General features: G+C 34.9%; 1 protein-coding gene and 1 long non-coding RNA gene across 2 annotated transcripts in view; one reads left to right on the top strand and one right to left on the bottom strand.

Annotated features, from left to right (window-relative positions):
• Window positions 1–13,483, bottom strand: part of LOC111428558 (defective proboscis extension response 13) — a 262,116-nt gene that overhangs the window by 223,966 nt on the left and 24,667 nt on the right. The gene's annotated exons all lie outside the window — the stretch shown is intronic.
• Window positions 11,355–12,027, top strand: LOC139430725 (uncharacterized). The gene is made up of 2 exons (XR_011641111.1): window positions 11,355–11,463; window positions 11,526–12,027. It is a non-coding gene; the product is annotated as an uncharacterized lncRNA (long non-coding RNA).

Below are 13,483 nucleotides of genomic sequence, written 5' to 3'. Positions count from 1 at the left end.
TCATTGTGTCGCTTCACGATGTGATGGTAGCGCCCGATCTTTGTCCCTATGTGGTCTATTTTAATTCAATCATCACGTTAATGCATTTCATAATACTTTGGACCTGGTAATTGCCAATTTTTATAAAATCACTGAACTAATCTTGTGCGATAGCCCTCTTATTCGTGAAGATATTGCACACACAACAATTGTATTTTCCTGTGCGGTCGCCTCGTTACTTAACCTCAACTCCAGGACCTCGGTTTTTTACAATTATCGTAAGGCTGATTTTGAGTCTCCTAACGCTTATCTCGCAGCAATTGATTGGTAGATGGTGTAGAGCGAAGGTGACTTGGACGACTGCGTTGAATTATTTTATAGTTGTGTTCGTGAGGCTATTGAAAAATTTGTTCACACATCACGCAGACACAAGGGTGACTACTCTTTGTGGTTCTCGTCCGATGCTGTACAGGTGATTGAGGAGAAAAGACGGGCGCATAAGCGATGGAGGTGGGTTGGTGATCGCGTAGATTACCTCACATTCTCCCTTTTGAGAGGTAGAACGAAATTTCTTACCGACCAAGATCACAAAAGTTACACTCGCCGGGCGGAAACTAACATTACTTTACACCCAACATTTTTCTAGGCATTTGTTAGACAACGAAAAAGATATAATAATATTCCAGTAATTGTTTCACATAACGGTGTGGTTGCCACTGATGGTCCTGGTGTTTGTTCGCCATTTGTCACCTTCTTTCACTAGGTATTTATCCCAGCTCGGCCTGAAACTGCTTCCAACAATAATTTTGATACTGACCGTGTCTATGCGATGTACTTTGAGCGTTCAGAGGTTGAGTAGGTGTTGAGAGGTGCCGATGTGTCCAAGGGACCGGGAACGGACCGTATTCCAGCTATTATAATTAGCAATTGCTCGGAATCATTGTCGCTTCCTTTATCTTTTATATACTTACCGGTCCATTCAATTTGGGGTTTTTCCACGCGTTTGGAAGGAGGCTAATATAATTCCTATCTTCAAATTCGGAGATCGTAGTGAGGTTTCGAATTAGAGACTTATATCGTTACTACCTCTGTTCAGCAAAATACTTGGAAAGCTTATTTATGAAAGACTATTTTTCACAGTGAAAAGTACATTAGACCGCAGACAGCAGGCTTTTTAGCGGGACGCTCGGTCGAGATTAACTTGCTGGAATATACTCACTACATATTAAAGTCAATTGATGATTTTTATCAAGTTGATTTCAGTAAGACCGGGTAGATCATAAACTTTTGCTTACAAAACTTCGACAGTTCGATATAGATTAACACTTGATTCGACGGTTTGCCTCCTATCTGCGTGGAAGAACTATGATGGTCTCGATCGGTGGTTATTTCTCCAACATTATGATCGTTCCTTCTGGCGTACCGCAGGGTAGCCACTTAGGTCCTCTCGTATTTCATATTTACATTAATGACATCTTTGAGGTGATTCATAGTGCACAGTGTTTGATGTATGCCGACGACCTAAAATTATTTGCTAGAGTCTTCTCACCTCTGAATTGCTCTAGGTTACAGCGCGATGTTTCTGCGTTGCTCCGTTACTGCAGCTCAAATTTTATTACGCTTAATCCTGGAAAATGTAATGTAATCTCATTGACAAGGAAGGCGAATGTGGTCAAATATGAGTACGACATCGGTGGCATAACCATACCCAGAGTAACTCAGATTAGAGATTTGGGCGTTATATATGACGAAAAACTGATGTTTTAGGGCCACGTTGGAGCAGTGGTTGCGAAGGCATGGCGCATGCTTGGATTCATTATGAGAACCACTGAAGACTTTGCGCATGTCAATGTTATAAAAACTCTATATTTTGCTTATGTTCATAGTATCCTGAAATTTTGTATTCAAAAGAAATTTGCAAAATACCTTTGTCATAAGTCCCCAATTAATTACATTGATTACGATTCCGCATGCTCATCCTTCAATCTTTTAACTCTTCGTCAGCGCCGTCTTTGTAGTGATGCCTTAACACACCACAAAATTATCAATGGCAGCTCGATTCGCCAGCACTTCTTGAAACCATTAATATACGCGTTCCTCCCCGATTGCTTCGATTAGATTATATATTTCACACTCCCATTCCTCGCACGAATGCCTTTCAAAATTCTCCTATGCTGAGAACGGCACACACTTGTGACCATTTTCATCGCAATGCGGGGGTTGATGTCTTCAGTAGTTCACGTTTATTGTTATTATTTTTATTTTTATTATCTCAATTAACTCTTTATGCTGTTAATGTAATTTTGGTTTAACATTGTTTTTAAGTGATTTGTTTTTGTATTATTTTGTGGCACTGTGGGTTCGTCCCGTTTCTGTGTCTATAGTGTTAATAATAAATAAATAAATAAACATTAAATAATATTAAAAAAATATTGAAAATGATATGGAATTCTTGAAAATGTTTTTCATTCTTTAAGAATGTCCGGTAGCAAAATTGTGTGATAAAAGGAAACCTGAGCTTCATCTTTCAATAGTTCGGGAATCTCTCGCAATTTCTTAGTTCGACGGTTGATCTCGACAGAATATGGAAGCGCTTCAGAAATGGGATTACAGTTGGTCCGCATTCCTGGTGCATCAATATGCCGGTCGCGAGAACTCGATTTGGTCTGGTTAACAGGGATTGCGAGGAGTCATGCATCTTCCGAATAACGATTGAACCAGAATGCGCACCAAGAGATTATTTAGTGACGTGCTCATTACCGCGTCGGATAAGTTAAAGAATAGTCTCTTTTAAAAAGTTGTTTTTAGATATAATCCAACCTCAAATAATCAGGTTTTACGATAATCTAAATTGAGTTAAACTTTGTTTACCAGAAAAATGATTAAAAATTCGATTTAAAAAGATTATTGTTGATACAATAAGCGGATTTTCGTTTTGGGAGAGGATAAGTTTGAAGTGTGGAGTTCCATAGAGTAAACATCGTCCAGGGTGAGACATCCCAACCGTAATCTGCTAAATTCTGAGTGCTGAGGGTTAACCCGCGAAGTGGTGCATTCCGATGTAGCCGTCTTAGTCCTTAATATTATTTCCGTCGGTTTAACTACGCGAGTTATGCAGACTAGCCAACAGTTCACTGCTAAACAGAGAGAATAACATCTCTAACCAAATTACCTAAAAGCCATTTCGGTTTCGCATGATGTTTGCACAACGAGGCTATTTTAATTATACATAATGCACTTTCCCAATTAGATGTTTTAAAATATCTTTAAATACGACTTTTGAAGTAAAATATTTTCGTTAAAAATAAGTTGTTTACATAATTATAAACCATAAACTTATTTAATCATAAACTTGAATTTCCCGATAAATTTACTTGATTAATTCTCAAAAAGAAACTTGACAAAGCTGAGCGAAGTATCAATTAGGAACAAACTTCTATTTCTTCACTGAATTTATTAAAAAGGAACAAGAAAAGCGGAAACAATTTAACGTCAAGATAAATAATTAAAAATGTCATAACGACAAAGTAAACTCTTATCGACTTAATTCAGAAGGTATCAATTTAAGTTGTAATTAAAATTAACTCAAGGTAATTTCATAGCAAAAAGAATTTCAAACTTGACCGGAGGATCAATGAATCACCCAGTTTCAATTACAAGTTGTTAACTTTTGAATTTATTGGGTGCAGAAAAACAACCAGCAATAATGTATGCAACTTTATACAGATTTATAGGGTACCTTTGGTGTTATAGGTCAACCGTAATGATCACAGCTTATACAACGTAATGTTTCCCGTACGTAAGCGGTTGGTTTGCTGTAAAGTAATTAACCGAGCTTTGTCCTATGGGCATCCTTTAACGATAGATAATTTCGACACACAGCTTGATTACATTGGAGTTATTGTGGATATGGTTTACACTTTTAAGTTGTTCATAAATATTCGATTTTCACATTGATATTCAAATAATTATTGGTGAATTCTGAAGGGTTCTACAGAAATAAAGAGTTATCAAAAAAAAGACAAAAACTTTGCTTCAACGGGGAAAAACTTAGAAAAATATAATTCTTAACGAAATAGTCAAAAAACCGAAATTGTCAGTTGATAAAGGCAGAACTGTTACTATCATCAGGAAGAGACAGACGTGTACCAAAAAGCGAATCAAAATTTAAGTAAGTTCAGTACAACTTGAAGTTTGCAAAAAAAAACAATAAATATAAGCATAAATAAGGGTACAAATATGAGAAAACACGATGTATACAAGTTCAACTGTGGTATAAGATGCTGTGGTCTCTACTGCAAACTGTTGTGCTTGGAGTAAACTGCGTTTGGTGAGTCGAAGGATTGTAGGTGGTCCCATCTACAATTGATTCATTGGGCATAATGGTTCATCTATGTTCTGCAATGTGACAATGAATTTTCCCTGTACCTTCCTGAATTGTGATTTCTCGTTCAGGTTTTGTACTAAGGTACGTAGAAGCTCTTCCTCTGCACAATGTCGTCGCTTGTTTGCAGATGTTGGTATAGGACGAGAAGGCCATTCCAAGACTTATAATAGCAGATAAAGACCCACTTCGCTTCAATTTAGTTTGTCATGGAAACTAAACTGGGTTTTTTTACAAATGTGCTGAGACCCTACTCAGACAAAAACCTTTCATGGCTAGAAGTTATATAGAATGCTCATTTGGTGTCCTTATTTATAAATGGATTTCGATAACACATTAAATGTAGTAGATCTATACTAAAACGAAGTTCGAGCACCACCAGGTTGTGTTACAATCTGGAAAAAATTACATGATTATTTTTCAAATGAAGAAAGAGCTCTGCCATAGCAAATGAGATGGATTCATTGAAGACTAATAGTAAGAAGAATAAAGAAAATGGAATCACCGAAACATTTACCAACTCTTTACTCATGCACTCTAGTGTGCTCGTGCTTAAAATCCAACCTTGGCCGCGTCCTCTGGTATCCCATCCTGCTACCTGAGTTTAGGTCTTCCTTGTTTCCGCCTTCTTTGTATTTTGGTATCCTCCAAAAAATATATCTGTTATTCATTCCATCCAGCTGGCCCAGGGCATCATATAGGGGCAGAAATTTGCAGAAATTCAAGCCCTGAAAAAACTTTAACATAAAAGCGAAATATTGGCATATGAAAAAATAATTGTCGTTTCAATAGTCCTCAATCCTATCCTGGAAATAAATTTATTGTTCGAGGTGTTAACGGCATTAAAGAAAAAAATCTCCTATTTATGTTCTAGTTCATGTTGAGAGGGTTTGTTGTAAATATGATATAGATTCATTGATTGTAATTGATTATTCAAAAGATATCCATTTATTGTGTAGACTATAATTATCTTTATTAGAAAGCCGAGCAATCAAAATCACGGAAAGAACGATGAATTATATTTGAAGAAAGTACTTAAGCAGAACATAGCAAAACATGAAGATATAGTTTATTCTTCTTATTTTATTATATTGCTGTGGGTAATCTTAATATTAAAGATCGTTCTACACACGCTTTTATTTCGGGAGATTTTCTCGTCTTAAAATGCTTCGAAGAGAACAGTGGTTGAGATGTTAGATAAGTTCTCGTTTCGTATCCGCAGAAAACTTTCTTTTAATCCCTACAAAATGCAGGATTTAAATGGAAATGAGTTAGTGTGTTGTTGACATATCTTTTATCTGAAATCTAAAACTGGATTGGAGTTTCTTAGAGGAAAGTGTTTTTTGGATTAAATTAGATTATTTTTTGTACGAAACCTTTTCCAACATTTCTTTTATTTATTAAGTTACAACATATGAATTCATAAAATCATTGGTAAGTATATAAATTGCCTTATCCTCCTATCACACACACTCTGGTTACTACTCTAATGACTCGATCTTTGATTCTAACCGTACTCGACCAGTCATCTCTAAATTTCTGAACGTTAGGTCCTTCAAAGTGGGATGTCTTGTTTACAAGCACCGAGAGGTACGGAAATTAGTCGCCTGTTGTGAAGATGATTGTCAACCCCACTGTACCTCGGGCAAAATATATCAATCAAGATGTATGGTATAATAGGTGGTAGTCACGTCGCATATCAACACCGAGGTGCCCTCGAGGATGCATTAGTAATTACGCATTATCTTGAAATGGGTAGCTAAAGCGTAAATAAGACTAGTAAGATTAATATTTATAAAAATTTTGCTCAAAATGTTATGACAAATTGATAAGTTGATTTCAATTTCACTTTTGTAGTTTTCGCTACTGTAAGTTTGCTACTTTTTTTATTTATTCTTGGTAGTAATTATCACCTCAATTCATAAGCAATACATGCCTCAATAGAGATAATAATTAAATCAACGAAAATGAGCCCGAAACAAACATGATAACCGGAAAGAACATCCGTTCTTCTTTCCATTATTAGGAAAAGTCAAACAACCACATTCAAGAAGCAAGTTGCGACGACCTAACAATGTTTTATAGAAACTGAAAAGAGATGAAGCTAAAACAAATCCTAACAAGCACGCCATCAACAATCAACTAATTACTAATTTTATGGTCTGGAATTTGAAATGAGCTCGCAAAACTTAAAAGAAATACAAGGATGTCACAGGAGAATATCAAATTATTCAGCTGAATTAATGCTCAATTGGCAGATATGTGTGAAAATAGTAAACGATGTTATACAAAAATTACATAGCTGAATGATGCTTTGAATGAGGAAAGGGAAGCACATTTGTGATATAAAAATTGTGTAGCATTTAAGGAAAGCCAAAGAATATCTGAAACGTGTCTGTTGAGAATCCTGTAGAAACACTCGCATTTATAATAGCTACACGAATACTACGAAACATTACACGCCGCATAGGGTGATTGCCAAAAAACTTTGCATCTTTTGTAAAGTACTCTGAAATTGATGTTGAAATGGATCATTCTGCATAAGTCATTCTACATGTGGTATATGGACGACCTTAAAATTGTAAACAAGGAACAACTAAAACAGCATATCTACATCAGCTAATGGAAAAAATGTGACGGTTTAGGGACGATATTTAAAAGAGATTTGGGCTGATTAAAGAAAATTTGGTGGAGTGTAAAGGGTATAATGTAAAAGAAGAGGATGAGATACTGGATCTGGAACACTGCGAGGAGCCGACCACGTTATATGTATACATATAGAAAGAGTCCTAAACACCGCAGTACCTCAGTCTGCCGACAAGACTGAGAAGACTACGATAACGCACTGAAGATACCGGGTGAGATCTTAGCGAGATTCTCGAGAAATCTCGGATCGACCACAACACATACTTCTCAATCCATGAAGCACTACGCATTACCATATAACGTATGTATCGCCATAAGATAATTTCATTTATGAAATGTATTTCTTGCAAGCTAATTTGATTATTCTTGAAGTTGTGATGAAAATCCAATCTCATTCTCAACCCAAAAATGTCTCAACCTTACCTTACAAACAATGCAAAACTCAATCCTTAATTCAAGAGCGTCTCAAATCACCCTCATCAACCTTCTCCTAAATTCAAAAATGTCTCACACGATCCTCATCAATCTAATATATTACTTGATTCGAACAGGATTATTCTGACCATATCTCATTATCACCAGTACTTTACCCATAAGCAATTCTAGAATGCATCATCCCAATCGTATTGTATTAAATATAGTAACCTCATCTTGAACTACATAAATCATTCCGCAACCCAACATTATTTTTAATTGAGTATGTGGCATTTTGCTAAAAATGTGGCATTTTATGTTAAAATGTCTTCAAGACTGTAGAATTCAAACATAACTCGAAATATGTGTTGTTGTGGTGATTTCAAAATTTATACTAGAATCGGTGATTCTAGCAAAGCCTGATGGCGTAGGTGATTTCTATAGAGGGCCATAGCGTTATCAAGGTGTTCAAATGTAGAAAACTAATGTAACTTCATTGTGTACTTCTTGTACATAGTTTCGCAATAGTTTTCTCAATGCTCATCGTTAGTAGTTAATTAAATAAGTACAAACATATGATTAATATTTAAAATTAACACAGTTAATTATGTATATAAATACCATCAAAAGGATGAAAAATACATTAAAACATTACAATAAAAACAAATGGCGACAGCGACACAAAAATTCGTAAGAAAACGAGTACTCACACCGCTCTGAAATTTTTAGCAGACTGAATAGGTGTTCAAAAGATATGAGTAACGCGTGCGCGTTGGTTTTTTAATATAAACAAGTGGAAGTAGTTAAGTTAATCCAACGTAATTGACTAAAATGTTAAATCTGATTGACGTATTTAAGAAAAAATAAGGTCATTCAGAAGAAGCTTCTGAATGACCTTACAGACAACAACAGATTTTTTCAATTTTTTCATCAGATTTTTATATGTCAGAGGTAAAGCGTGCATTTCAGTTAATGTACACATTAGCTAGTCATGTATACATTAACGTAACGTTTTAGTGAAAGTATTTATCAGTCATAGGGTGTATACATTTACTGGTGAATGTGTACACAAACTAGGCAGTGTAGTAACCATTTTTTGGGTTGGGTTGGGATTCGTTATGTAATATACCTAAAGCTTTAACTGGGCTTCATTAGTAGTTGTATACATCAACTAGTAAAAGCTTACATTTCGTATTTTATATACACATTAACTAGTTAAATTAATTAATGTATGCATTGACTAGACAATGTGCACATTCACGGAATGAATGCTTTAACTGTAACATATATACAAAATGCTGAACATTGCGAGTACAGTGAGTACTCATCAAATTATGACGCCCCATTTATATCTTCAGAAAGTCGCCAGGTAAAAACACATCACTTTGTCACGATGAATTTTGTACTTTGTAGTACAATGAGATCAAAGTTCGCTCTTTTCTTTTGTTCTCCCAATGCTCCCAATGTAACATTTTCACAGTCCGATGCATCTTGTATGTTATGTTTACGATTCTTTTTCAGAAGATAGTTATGTAAGTAACAAGAAGCTATGCTAATGATATTAACGTTAGCAGGTTCAAGATTTTTTTGTGACGAATAAATAATTATTGTTTTTCTTTTACGTCAACGACACGGAAATCGTCCAGCAAAAAAGCAAATTACAAAACAAAATGAATTGTTATTTGATAATAGTTTGATGTAGTTGCCAAAAGTACGGCATTAATGTTAGGTAAACTAAAACATGGTCAAGAATCTGAATTGCAAAATTAGGTCCAATTCGTACATTGCATCGCAATTTTGTTTGTATTAATTATCCATATCAGTACCAAAATCAGTATGATTCAGCAACACCATCATTTACACCATCTAGTAAGCTGTCAGTATTGCGCCACCAAAGAAAACATTAAGATATTTTCAGCAAAAAACGTCAACCATTGAAATGATCTACAAGTTGCTAAAAATTGGAGAGTTAATAATAATCACTCGTCAACTGAAACTGGCTTTCTTATCAATGTATCCCTTTTTATGATAATTGATTTCACTAGATTCAAGAACTTTTCGTAACAATCGTTAGTCATGAGAAAGTAGTTTTGAAAATATTTTGAGGTAGATACGCGCATCTCAACCAACAAACTCTTCTCACAATAGTTTGAGTTTTTTGGGTGAAATCCTTTATATCAGATAAGCTTTTAACTGGTGTGTTAAGCATGAATCCAAAATTCATTGCACATTATATCTGCTTGATCTATTCAGTGTTATATCAACTGGTGTCTTCTTACCGAATTAATAAAATAATGTTCGAGATTGAAGTTAACAAAGCATCATAAACTTATTTCCGCATTAAATGCCTTTCGTAAATTCATTCATAATGTTTTGTTAATTATTACAATTTAATATTGTACTAAAATAATCTTTAATTAAAAGTCACGAGAGCTCTATAGTCGTTAACCAGCCAAGCTAATATAATTACAAAACGTTAGTCCCGAGGATGTCCATGTCATCTCTGTATTATTAAATTTTCCCGATCCGGTTTTCCCAGCTGTCGTCTGTCCCACTATCTCGCTTTCCAGGTAGAGAAACACTATACAATCATGTACTCCTGGTAATCGAATCAATTAAGCTCGAAAAGCTCGGAACAAAAATCAACAAACTTAAAAGAGAATAAAGAAATTTCAACTTTTTTTTTATCGGCACTAATCCAAAATGAAATAATATATTTTAATATCAATATCGGAAATTAATTATCATATTGTGTAATGTATCACATCCGATATATAATAATTTATGAATTTAACGTATTTGGTGCGGTTATAAACCGTACGGTTTATGTACAATGTATACGCATATTAGGTGGTCAGATTAATTATATTGTTCGAATGGATTCAAAATGAACCGTTTGAATCGCATGCGGTGCGGAATCGTCACGCGGAAGTTAGGTTTTGGGTAATTTAGTTGAAGTTTTCAGTCGGTTGAATTGCTCAACCAACCTGTTGCGATTTGTAGGTACGCGATGACTTCAAAGTTATAAATGTTGGCTAATTTTATCGAAACGATTTTGAACACGAACGTGTTCGAAAAGCCTGGTTCGAAATCCGATCTCAACCCTCGTTCCGGAACTATTCAAACATATCGGGCGATTTCCAGTTACCAAACATTTTAAAGCATTTAAAGCAAGTTATCGAGGGATATCCGATTTAATATGGGTTGATTTTTTTTGTATTATACCAGTACAGTAAACATAATAAACAAACAAATACTAATTCCGCTTTTCGCTACCAACTCAACTAGTTAGCTTAAACGAAGAATAAAAAACATCATTTCCAGATGAAAAATTTTATAGAGTTTGTGAACGCATGTCATTCAAGTGATATTTTGCGGTTGAAAAACATCCTCGAATGTTATCGGAATTTATCCGACATACCGCAAGCGGTTAATCCAAATGAAAATGCGCATTACCAAACAAACGGGTCGTTTTTAATCCCGGAACACAATGCGGGCAGGCGTTTCCGGCACGGTACTGTAAATATCGCCCGTTCGAACCATATTAATCGGCTGCGGCCCAGGCTAATAATTATTCGGAATTGCCCGCGGATGCCGTTGTATTTATTGTTGGGGGGCGTAGGTTGCCGAACCCGATCCCCACGCTTTCAATCTTCTGGTCCAAGTTGGATGGAGTAAATAAATTCGACCTGATTCCGAACTACTCTACCGTATTTACGGATAAATGAGAAGAAATATTTCAATTTAATGGTTGTTCTCAAATAAATGAACTGAATAATCGGTTGGTAGGTAAAAAAAGTTGTTTTTTCATTATTATGATCGGCAATGAATGTCAATCAGTTGTCAATTAGGCAGATAGTTAGGTTATTGTTCCGGGAGTTTTATAATTTGCAAACGCGCAAGTTCTTATTTCATCCATTTTTATTTAATGATAACTTTCGTGCAACATCAAATTTGGTTTTTCAAGATCTGATGTGTCCCAGACTTGTGTCAGGTTCGCCACAGAACCTGGTTGCTTAAACAACGATGAAGCAATACTCGTAACACTAAAACGGGACAAAAAAACTTGATCGAATTAAAGCTAAAACGTTTTTTTTTGTAGGCAAAGGAGAATACAGAACTTGCTAAATCAACTGAAAAGTTTGAGATAGTATTTAACTGCCATAAATTCTACTAGCAAAAATTCCCTCAGGAGATGCTGTTTGCAAACGGCAACTCTGGGTGTATAACTTTACTACAATATTATAAGGGAACTTGGGAACACAACACTTGTACTCATACACTGAAAAATGTCACGACTTAATAGATAAATGGACATCTTAGATGTAAAAGCATGTAGAGACCACCGTTAGTCCAAGTCAAATTCGGATGCAAAATCTCAAGAAACAACACTAAGAATCAAAAACTTTATCATACAAAAGAGGAAATGAGGGAAAGCAAGAAATAGTACAGAAACTGATGACTCAAGAACAAGTGAGAAACAGTAGAATAATATTAGAAGGACAATAACAGAGCTCTACAATAACAAAATTTTTTTTTGTTGCCCTGGATGTCTTTGGAAATTTTTATGTTTCAAGAATATATTCATGAAAGTACTGAATGTGCTCGTTGTTTTTTATGATTTTTACATATCTTATATTTTGAAGAATTATCGGCTTGTTAGTAATCAAGTTAGTAATAAAATTTATTTTCCCAGTCATGATTAGGCTTCTGCGCAACTTTTTCGCGCATACAAACATCACGTGGTCCCCACTCTCAGACTCCTTGCTCTGCAGAACAGCTGACATCTCAGTTATTTGACAATATTGAAGTACTTACACGTGAATCTAGATAAGTTGTCGTGTTAATATTTTGTTTCAATTACTGAATGCCCATTCTAATATATTTGTCTTGTCTTTTAAAACATGTGTTCGTCACGAACAAACTGTAAATATAGTAGTGATTTATTTTGTTATATTTGCGGTATTTATATAACAAAAAAACAAAAAAGAAATATCACAGACTTTGTCGAGGAGACTTAGCTGAATATTTCGGTTTTAAAATTGACAAACTAGATAAATCATGGGTTCCTCATAAAGTTTGTAAGTCCTGTGTTGAGTCTTTACGGTTGCGGAAAAAAGGAAAACGTTCTGGATTAGATCTGGATGATTGTTACTTTTGCGTAGTAGTTGCTAAAGGTTTTAACGGAAATCAAACGTGGAGATATCCAGACTTACAGTCTACAAAATGTCCTATTCTATACAATGAAAATCTCCCTCGGCCTATATACGTTTCAAAAGTAATTCGCATGCCCTCAGAAACAATGATGTTGCCAAATTCACAGAAATCGGGACAGTGTACCAGCGGAAGTGAATGGGAGGGTGAAACATTTACATTACAAGGAGCAGAACTGTTAGCCTCAAGATTGAAAGAAAAAAATTTATTGGCTCCAACAGTAACAATTACAACATACAGAACGCGAGAAAGTGAGTTATTACAAGTTTTTAGAGAAAATGAAGGACTGCTTCTAGACATGGGTTTAAAAGAATACAAACCTACTGAGTGGCGCCTTTTTATTGACAGTTGTAAAAGAAGTTTAAAATGCCTCTTACTGCACAATGGAAATAAATTTGCATTAATTCCACAAACTTCCAAATTATACTACATTAAACTACAAGATTGACTTATGAAATAATACATGAATTAACAACGTAATTTTCGAAATACAGTTAATACCAAGTAAAATTACAGGAAATTAGTAAATTTACAAAATATTACATTTTTTTAATATGAATTACACAAAGGAATGTAAACTATAGGAAAAACCTGTAAATAAATGGAAAATCAAGTAAAACAATGTAAATGTATTTAATAAATTGGGAAATCATGTAATATTGTTAAAAATTACTATTACGAACATGTAAAATACGGGATGGCCCCACCACCACTTTCTGCGTTCAGTCGGCCGAATAGCGTTGCAACTACGCACAACGCGTTAACATCATTGTGCCGAGTACAGTCTTATAACGTATGAATCGTCGAACGTTATACGCGCTGTCTTATAATAATAATAATAATAAA

The sequence above is a fragment of the Onthophagus taurus genome, chromosome 7 (genome assembly GCF_036711975.1).
Source record: "Onthophagus taurus isolate NC chromosome 7, IU_Otau_3.0, whole genome shotgun sequence".
In the NCBI taxonomy this organism is placed as follows: Eukaryota; Metazoa; Arthropoda; class Insecta; order Coleoptera; family Scarabaeidae; genus Onthophagus; species Onthophagus taurus.
This window is presented reverse-complemented; position numbering and strand designations above follow the sequence as displayed.